The following is a 10,662-nucleotide window of genomic DNA, read 5'->3' on the forward strand; positions in this document are numbered from 1 at the left end:
CTGAGACCTGCCAGAACTCAAAGAAAGAAATGCTTCGATCTGCAAAGGGAATATTCAATAATAAATATTAAACATAGGACTCTATATTGCGAGATGAATCGACGTAGGATGGATGAAAGTGAATGAAAGAGAGACAAGCATCATATGCTATATTATAACTGTGTGAAAAAGACAGAGGGTCAGACCGACAGATTGAGAGTGGCACACGCTGCAACGGCCGCTTCACACAACCGTCTGGCATAAACCCCTCCCTCACTGACCGACTTTCCTTCTCCTACCAACAGAGAAAAACTTCAATCAACTCCGATTTTCCCTCCTGTGGAGGCACCAGAGCAGTCGCTCCTCTCTGACACGCAAGGTGTGTTACAAAGCACAGACACACCGACAACTCATTAGTTCCACAGTCTCAGATTGCAGAGAAATTCAGATTCAGTCCCACACTGAACTCAAGACTCAGACACAGATTACCAATACAACGCCTACACTGATGGTTAACATTTCCATTGACCTCGGCACCACTGTTCTACAGTAGAGACACAGATCCAGTCTCCATTTCCACACCCACGGGGTTAGCAGTGTCAGTGTGAGCTCAGGATTGGACGAACAGCTGGAAAATTGGGAAATTATGAATGTGGTATTGGAAGAACTTAAGAAAGTTTCGGACAAGCTCGTGGGTTTCTGGATAATATGCGTGTGTCAGAATTAGTCAGCAGGTTAATGTAAGACAGATGAAATAAATGGACCACGTTCAAACATTTAGGTAACTCAGGGTTTGTGGCTGAAACCGCAGCTGTTCACAGTCTACAGTGGAGATCTGGATGTGAGGACGAACTATATTATATTATATCCATGTCGGCTGTTGTACAGAGCTGAATGGCAGGGTTAGTAGTGAGAAGGGCACAGTGAGGGTTTCGGGATTCAGACAGAAGTGAAGGAACGAAGTTGTGGCAAACGGATAGTATATAGGGTTATGTGAGGCCATTCATTCCCGGGGGGAAAAATGAGAACATCAATATTTACATGGGGCCAGATTGAACGGTTCGAAGGGACCTGACGTTCCTTGTCAACAAATCACTAAGAGTTAACATTCAGGTACCGCAAATAATTATGGAGTCAAACATTTTTGTGTTGTGATACAGGAGGATTGATAAGAGTTATAGAGATGTATTACTAGGAGGTGTCCTGCAGGTGTGGTGGGAATGCACCCTGAATGTTAGATCCAGGTCTTGTCACACTTCCTTATGAAAGTTGTCACTAGTAAAGAGAGGGTGCCGAAACTATTCCTCACACTGACAGTATAGTTCCGTAGATGGCATACTTGCCGTGTGAGGGGAGAGCGAGTCTGTATTCGCTGGAATTGTGAGCAGAATTGCTGGATTAATTTCAGATCATTCAGACCAATTGCAAGGAGGATGTTTACCGTGAATGATCATTATATTACCATGTGTCACAGTCCCAGAATGAAGGAGGGGATATTTAGCAAGTATGATTCCCTCTTCTGTTAAATCATACAAACGTGCAGGACAGGAGGAGGACATTTTGTCTGTGATGTTGGGCTGACGTAAGTAAGCCAGGGATGCCTCATTAAACTAATCCCCCTGCCTGAATGCACGTTAAATATTATTTCCAGGTCTGGGCACAGTTCCTCAAGGAAGTTATCCCTGCAACAGAGAGAGTGAAGGGACTATTCCTCACACTGACCCGACGGCTACAAGCGACGGCAGGCTGTCTTTGTGACGGGAGAGTGCCTGAGTTGGGCTTGCATTCTCTGGAATTGTGAGGAGAATTGATGGATTCTGTCAGGTAATTCGACCGACTGCTGGAAGGATGTTTCCCTTGAATGACAATTCTTTTACCATGGGTCATAGACTCAGAATGAAGGAAATGATATTCACGATGGGGTGGAAAATAAATTTCCCTCATCAGGGATTATTTCTTCAGTTAGACAATTCGGTAACAGGAAGAGACAATTTAGTCTGTGATGTTGGGCCGATATGGTTAAGCCGGTGATGCCTAATTAAACTAATCACCCTACCTGCATGTTTTCCATATCCGACCCTTCTCTGTGCATTTGATAGCCTGTCTCAGAATCTTATAATTACCACTGCCTTCACCACAACGCTAGAACTGCATTCTGGACACCAGCAACTCTCTGCGTTGGTTTGTTTTAATCATTTCCGGACACAGCTCCTTTGAACATTTTCCTCTCTCACCTCAACTACATGTCCTCTGTTATCCGATACTTAAATTCTTTGTAATAGGTTACAGTTGCCTACTGTATTTATGCCTCTCCATCTCCCCTTGCTGGCTGCCATTCTGGAAAGAATAACTCAAGTTCGTGCAAATCCTCCTTTTAGATCTCCTCCCTATGAAACTTTGCTGAAAGCTTTCCAAAGCCTCGGCTTCTTTCTTATAACGGGGCGACCGAAACCAATGTTAAACTCCAGATGGAATCTAACCAGAGACTGATAAAGCGGCAACATCACTTCCCTTTATGACAAGACTGATCCTCCCAGTCATTGCCTTGGCTTCTGCCATCCGGAAAGAACTGTTTAAGTTTGTGCAACCTGACCAGAGTTCTATAGAAAACCAGGGTTCTCTGGACAAGACCGAAGCGACGGAAGCGGGCTGATTCAGCCACGACCCGAGAAGCAGTAGGTGGGGAAGTGATGGAGGATGTTTGTTCTCCACCACGACAGGTGGATAAAGTGATCAGCCGAAGTGAATGGCCACAACATTTCCTCCCTCAAGCACAAGCATCTTGCCCGACAGGAAACTGAGCATGAAATTCACATTCTGGGTAAACAGGACAAGCCACAACTGGGCGAGCGAGGACGAAGGATTCAGTGAGGGAAAGTCCAGATTAATTAATTGCTTAAGGGTTTCAATTATCGTAAATATTAGTGAACGTTACGATCATGGGACGGTACTTTGACTAAATGGCGGGTAAATATGTTTTTATCCAAACAGGCGATGACCTGAGGGGAGTGTTTCTGCCTGTTCCCATTGGAGCATCTGGAGAGGCGGGGCCATGGGCCGTCCGTACTTTGCGAGAAGAGTGGAGAAAAGGAGAGAGTGCTGAATTGGAAGTCGAGTATTCCGTAACTGACGCCAAAGACTTTAAAGACAAGTTGTTCTCGTTTCTGTGGAGTGAGGCGAAGTGGCCGTTCGATGTGAACGGTCTAATGATTCATTCAGAAGTTGATTTAAATTCTGAACTCGGTTTGGCTATTACATCTCCGGCTGATAAATGCAGAGGTATTTCTTCGGAGAGCCAAAGTTACTATAGGCTTGGAAAGTTCGGTGGCATCAAGCCCATATCCGATGGGGATGAAGAATATGAGGCGTGAGCTGAGCAGACATCTCAGTTACTGGATGAATAATATGAGATAACTGAGACTGGCAGAGAGCGTAAACGGTCCGTCTGCTGATATAGGGTGTTTCCAAAAGGCGGAAAATCTGTTGCCACATCAGCGAATTACCTGCAAACTCTGGAAGATGCTATTGCCACTGCTGAAAGCGCTGCCGATCTGAGGTTGAAGTTTAGGCACACATTTTAGTACGAAGGAGCTAAATTGCTTGCCTACATTTTCAGATTGGCGAAGCGGCTGCTCTGTTTGAACTACAAAGGGTACACTCAACTGTCTATGAGAAACTGAGGGAAAGCAAATTGTGAAGAGCGGGTTGTCACATGACGTGATTGTTCTACATATTCGAATGACCCGAAAGATGCGGCCTCTTCCGTCTTTACTCAGAGATGTTATAGAGCAAGAAAACAAGATGGAGAAGTGGGAGGCCTCCATCATGAGAGCAAAGTTCTCCGTAGAAACCTCTGTTACTGAAGCGCCCTTAACGTCACACAAGTGTGGGTTTTGCAGGTCGTCGAGAAACATCTGACGACCGACGTCATTGGGATGATTTCGGTTGGAGCTGCCACCAAGAACCAAATGCCGATTGTTACGTACCCGTGGGTATCAGGTACTTGTCACGTGACCATTACGTGATTGAGGCTATACTGGAGATGAGGTAATGGTCTTGTGATTGTGGAGTGACGTCATTTCCCCCGCCAGTGAGAGGTCATGTGATAGTTTTGTTCAACAGGTTATAAAAGGAGATCCCCTCCCTGTGACGCAGGGCAGTCGGTGGTTGACTTCTCTGGTGATTCCACGTTGCTGCGTATTTCGATATATGACGCAGTGATGTACCAAGGCGACGGCTGCTACTGAGCAGGGTCCTTAGAACAGTGCCGTGAACAGCGTTTTCTGTTGCAACTGACGGGAAGATAGACATTTTAAGCGGGAGTGCGAAAAATGCAATTCCTGAAGGGATACTGCGGCCAAGCTCTGATGTATCTCAACAGATTGATGGTGTTTATGCTGGAGACATAATTGACACAGGTTCTGACGATAATGTGCTTTACAGATCCACTTACAACCGGTGTCCGACGCATTTACCTTTGGCGCCAGTGAGTGCCCTTGATATTCCGGGGTGAGTACTGACGAGTACCCCTACGATGGATACTTTTCCTTGAAGCTGGTACTTACGGAAGCAGATGTTGGAGTAACTGAGACTATTGACACAACATCGTTGGTCTGCCCAGATTAGATTGAAATAGATGGAACTTTTATTCTTATGAGAAGACACCAAGGAGCATGCGAAGAGAGAAACAGAGAGAACTTTTTGTCATGGTCCGGTCCGTGAAATCCTCATTCCGGTTCACGGTCCAGTCTAGTTCCTTATTCCAGGTTTTCCGGGTTTCCCCAGTTTCTGTTGAGGCAGCTTATTCTGGTTTGGGCTGGCATCATAAATAGCTTCAGGATTCAGCCTCTGTCTGCTGGATCGTTCCTGTCCAAAGCCCCCGTCTGTATCCCTCCCCCTAAACTTCCTGCCGTGAGCCTTGCCTCGCCTCGTCTCTGCCTGGAGCCTTGCCTCCTCTGGGGTGTTGACTCGCCTTGCCTCTGTCTGGAGCCTTGCCTCGCTTTTCCTGTGTCTGGAGCCTCGCCCTGTTTGGAACTGGCTGTTCCTGTCCACGCCTTCGCTGGGTAGGTCCAGTCATTTTGCGGCTACCTAGCGTTGGGAACTGCCTATCCGTGTCCATGCCTTCGCTAGGTAGGTCCGGCCGTTTTGCCGCTTCCTAACGTTGGGAACTGTCTCGTCGTGTTCAGCGTTCTGTGTAATGAGTCCCGGCCCTACGTCCTGTATCCAAGGAGGAGCCCCGGCTCTGTGTTATGCTTAATGAGTCCCAGCCCTCCGTCCTGTATCCAAGGAGGGGTCCCGGCTCGGTTTTGCATGTTCCTGTCTCTTACTAGGGTCTGTGTTCTGCGTTCCTGTCCCTTCCTCGACCAAGTCAAGGCTTCGGGGTCTCGTCCAGTCCCAGTCACGTCCTAGGTCCTTGTCCTGTCCAATTCCTCTGCTCTGCCTGCTCGTCTTGACGATGTGCCTCGCCCAGCCCGGTGCTGGGATTCCCTCGTCCTGTGCTGGGGACCCCTTGTCCTGTCCAATAGTCTCACGTCTAGTCCTGTGCCAACACCGCGTCCTGTAGCCCTGTCTTGTCCTCGCCGGGTTCTGGAGTCTGAGCCCGAGTGAAGACCCAGGGTCTGGGTCCTTGTCTAGTCTCTGACTGGGAGTCTGAGCCCAGGCTCCTTGTACCCAGTTCCATGTCCTGGTTCCGCTCTCCTTGTCAAGTCCTAGTCCAGAGCCGGAATCCTTGTCTCGTCCGGGGCCTGTGTCATGTCCAGCGTCTTTTCTTCCTCTCTTCCCTTGCTTCCTTCTCTCGACTAGTCCTGTTCTTGGTTGTTCAGTGTCTGTGTCGTGCTTTTGGGTCCACTCCCCACGTCTCCCCATGACACTTTTTGAACACCGTGTCCATTCACCATGTGTTCAGAGCTGTTTTTAAGACGGTGCAAGTTCCTGCTAAGTAGGATGATGAGCGGAAAGGAGGAACTGTGAGGTGCATCCCGTCTAAACCTGTCATGTTACGTTCTGGGAGCAGCTAGAGCGACAGGAAACTCCACATTTGCTGAAATGTTCGAGGAATGGAAACAGGGATTAACTGATAAAATGTTAGAACGCGAAGACGCCTTTTCCACTGGCTGGTCTGAATTTGTTTTTTTTTCTTAAGTACTTGCCGCTCTATTAGAGCAACACAGGGCACCTCTTTCCGAGAGAGGTCTCGCCGACTAGTTCCAGCAGGGGATCAATATATTTATCAGCTGCTGCTGAAACTGAATGAAGCTAAGTTTAGTCATGGAACAGGAGCGCCTAAACCGCCAGGTGACTCGAGTGATAGAACGGGGAGACACCGTCCAGTAGCCAGCCGGGAGACATGAGTGATGGACACGGGAGACAAGGTCCATTAGTCAGCTGGGTGACACGAGTGATAGACACTGAAAGAGATCAAGGGGTGGTTGAACGAGGAACCACTGACACTCCAGAATTCCCGTGAGTAGAGACCCAGAACCGTCACATGCTTCTCGCATGACAAAGCTTTCAACCCGGGAATAATTTTGTAAACCACCTTTGAACCGTCTTCAGTGACAACATACCCTATCTCAGACAAGGGGCTCCAAACTGCTCATAGTACTCAAGGTAAGGCCACGTCAGTGCATTTAAAAACTTGAAAATCCCATTGCTGCATCCATACCCCATTCCCCTGGAAATGATTGCGAACATCGCATTGGCCTTCCTCACCACTTTCGGAACCTGCATATCAACCCTCAGAGAATGCTGGACGAGGAACCTAGAGTCCCTTTGCACCTCCGAATTTCCAATTTCCTCTGCGTTGAAAAAATAGCCTTCCATTTTATTTCTTCTGCTCAAGTGCAGGACCATATATTTCCTGACAGTATGTACTATCTGCCCCTTCTTTGCCCATTTTCTTAATCCGTCTCCGTCCTTTTGTAGCCTTTCTGCTTCCTCCAGATGACCTGCACCTCCATCTATGTTCATCCTGTCCGCAAACCCGTCCGTAAGATCATCCATTCCAACATCCAAGTCATTAACATACGAAATAAAAATATTCATCCATCCATCAGGTCTACTGTATCCTGCATTTCTATTTGATATTGTGCTACCTGAATTGCAACCTTTTTTTACATTTAATCTAGTACGCTTCTATTGTACAAATTTTATTCTTATAACTTTCGAAATCATATTTACTATCTGCATTAAATGTTTGAGCTTTAAGTGAATAATTTTAAATCGTGCATATTCGATCCTCTGTCAATGTGTAATTCATCTTAGAAAATACTTATGAAAGAAATCAGGAGGGCTAAAAGAAGACATGAGGTTGCTTAGGCATTTAGATTGAAGGATAATCTTAAGAGTTTCCGCAAGTATGTTAAGAACAAAAGGATAGTAAGGGATAAAATTGATCCTCTTGAAGATCAGCGTGGTCGGCTATGTATGAAACCAAAAGAAATGGGAGAGATATTAAATGTTTTTTTTTTGCATCTGTATTTACTAAGGAAACTAGGATGGAGTCTATGGAAACAAGGCAAACAAGCAGGGAGGTCATGGAACCTATAAAGATGAAAGTGGAGGAGGTGCTTGCTGTCTTGAGGCAAATCAGAGCAGATGAATCCCCAGGACCTGAGGGTATTCCCTCTGACCTTGACGGAGACTAGTGTTGAATTTGTAGGGTCCCTGGCAGAAATATTTAAAATGTCGATATCCACGGGTCAGGTGCTGGAGGATTCGAGGATAGCTCATGTAGTTCCGTTGTTTAAAAAAAAGCTCTGAAACTAAGCCGGGAAATTATAGGCCGGTAAGTTTGACATCCGTAGTAGGTAAATTATTAGAAGGAATACTAAGAGATAGGATCTACAATTTTTTGGGTAGACAGGGACTTATTAGAAAAAGTCAGCATGGCTTTCTGAGTGGTAGGTCATGTATAACCAATCTATTAGAGATTTTCGAGGAAGGTACCAAGAAAGCAGATGAAGAGAAGGCAGTGGATGTTGTATACATGGACTTCAGTAAGGCCTTTGACTAGGTCCCGCATGGGAGGTTAGTTAGGAAGATTCATTTGCTAGGTATACATGGACAGCTAGTAAATTGGATTAGACATTGGTTCATTGGAAGACGCCAGAGAGTGGTAGTGGAGGATTGCTACTCTGAGTGGAATCTTGTGACAAGTGGTGTGCCATAGGGATTAGTGTCGAGTCCCTTGTTATTTGTCATCTATATCAACGATCTGGATGATAATGTGGCAAATTGGATAAGCAAATTTGCTGATGATATAAATATTGGAGGCTTTCAAAGCTTGCACAGGGATCTGAACCAGTTGGAGGAATAGGCTGAAAAATGACAGATGGAGATTAATGCGGACAAGTGTGAGGAATTGCACTTCTGAGGGTCAAACCAAGGTAAAACATAGAAGGTAAATGGTAGGACACTGAGGAGTGCATTAGAACAAAGGGATCTGGGAGTAAAGCTACATAATTCCCAAAAAGTGGCTTCACAAGTAGATATGATTGTAAAGAAAGCTATTGGTACATTGGCTTTTATAAATCAAAGTATTGAGTACAAGATTTGGAATGTAATGGTGAGGTTGTATACAACATTGGTGAGACCGAATATTGAGCATTGTGTGCAGTTTTGGTCATCAAATTACAGGAAGGATATTAATAAGTTTGAAAGAGCGCAGAGAAGGTTTACGAGGATGTTGCCAGGACTTGCGAAACTGAGTTACAGAGGAAGGTTGAACAGGTTAGGACTTTATTCCCTGGAGTGTAGGAGAATGAGGGATGATTTGATAGAGGTGTATAAAATTATGATGGGTATAGATAGAATGAATGCAAGCAGGTTTTTTTCCACTGAGGCCAGGAGAGAAAAAAAACACAGGTCATTGGTTAAAGGCGAAGGGGAAAGGCTTAAAAGGAACATGGGGGGGGGGGCTTTTTCACGCAGAGAGTGGTGGGAGTGTGGGATGAGCTGCCAGATGAATTGGTGAATGCGGGCTCACTTTTGACATTTAAGCAAAACTTGGGCAGGTCTATGGATGAGAGAGGTTTGAAGGGACATGGCCCAGTTTCAGGTCAGTGAGACTAGGCAGAAAAATGGTTCGGCACAGCCAAGAAGTGCCAAAAGGGCACTTTCCGTGCTGTAATATCTATTGTTTTATAGTTCTATCTGGTTGTCTCTGTGAGCGGTAACACCTAAACAAACTCCAGTGGGCTTCGTAGTCGCCCTGGATTATTACGTAAAATAACAATTAATATTGCTATTATCATTATTCTTTTGCTTGACTTTGCACAGTGTGTTATGTTATACATATTGAGTGTTTTGGCCGTCCTGTTAGTGCGGTCCTCCATGGATTTTATTGTGTTTATTGTGATGCCCGCGAGAAAGTGAATCTGATTGTACATGGTGATACATGTATATAGAAAGGCTCTGATGCAAAATTTATTCGCTTTGAACTTTGAACCAATTGGGCCGAAGGCTATTTTCCGTGCTGTGCGATTTAAAATACCTGCATTGCAAAACAAGGAAGAGTGGCCTGTTAAACAACAGAAAGAGAATATAATCCGGTGCGGAATGATTAATCCGGTATTCCCAAATCCAGAAAGGTGCTAAATGCACGTTACTGAGCTCAACGGCAGATGTACGCTTAAGAACGACGATGTAAAATGCCGTTTCAATATAGAGACCGACAACGTGTCTGAATGGCCCCGATGTCATTCTGTCCAAACAACAGCCGCGGCTGAGAAGGTGACACAGACGCTCCTCACCGAGGCCTCGTTCTCATCAAGCTCCACAGACCGAATCTCATGTCATGTGAACTGTTGTTCAGTTCTCTGTTGTGACTAAATCAAAATCTTTATCTTAATTGCTTCTTTCTCGTACTCCCAAACAGTTCACGCTTTGGTCGCTCAGTAAAATTACAGTGATTGCATTATAAAAACAGCACACGTAATACAGAGTATTTGTCAGGAGTGGGGTTCGAACCCACGCCTCCAGGTGGAGACCAGAACACTCGCGATTACTAGGAAGCGGCTTTCTCGCCTTAAGTCTGGCGCCGTAGACCACTCGGCCACCCTGACAGCCCCTGCAGTACTCTCTCCACATGCCAGATAAACAGCTGTATTTCGGAATAGTCTGACTGACTGTTTTGTTGAGCGGGTATACATATAAACACACTCTATATCCTAGGATTTTAAATGAATATGGACGGGATGCATTTTCTCAGGTTGCTGAGCATGTGCGGAATCAGAGCGTACAGCATCACAGCACTGGAATTGTGCTGCACTCCGTTCAGGCCATCCTCCAGAGAAAGGATGACGCAGATTCGGAGAGTGTGCAGAAGAGCATCACCAAGATGCTACCTGAATTAGAAGGTTTGTGCACTAACCAACATTTGGACAACCTTGCTCTTTTTCTCTGGAGCATCGGAGGTGAGGGGGAAATGACACTTTCCCTTTTCCACCGATGCTGCCTGTCTGCTGCGCTTCTCCTGGCATGCTCAGCTATTCAATATAGAATAGATTTTGAAGTGAAATGATTGGTTGTCGGAATATTCAATGAATGGGCACGTGAGCGTACATTATGCCCTTTTAATCAATAGTCTGATTGTTGATGGGTAGTAACTGTTCTTGAACGTGGCCGTGCGAGTCCTGAGGCTCTTGTACCGTCTATATATATATATAGTTTTGTTAGCCTCGA

General features: G+C 45.7%; 1 non-coding gene across 1 annotated transcript; it reads right to left on the reverse strand.

Annotated features, from left to right (window-relative positions):
- Nucleotides 1–9,927: 9,927 nt before the first annotated feature.
- On the reverse strand, nucleotides 9,928–10,043 carry trnal-uaa (transfer RNA leucine (anticodon UAA)). The gene is made up of 2 exons: nucleotides 10,006–10,043; nucleotides 9,928–9,973 (listed from the first exon to the last, which is right to left on the reverse strand). It is a non-coding gene; the product is annotated as a tRNA-Leu (tRNA).
- Between the last annotated feature and the right edge of the window lie 619 nt (nucleotides 10,044–10,662).

This window comes from Hemitrygon akajei, unplaced genomic scaffold (genome assembly GCF_048418815.1).
Source record: "Hemitrygon akajei unplaced genomic scaffold, sHemAka1.3 Scf000106, whole genome shotgun sequence".
NCBI classification, from domain to species: Eukaryota; Metazoa; Chordata; class Chondrichthyes; order Myliobatiformes; family Dasyatidae; genus Hemitrygon; species Hemitrygon akajei.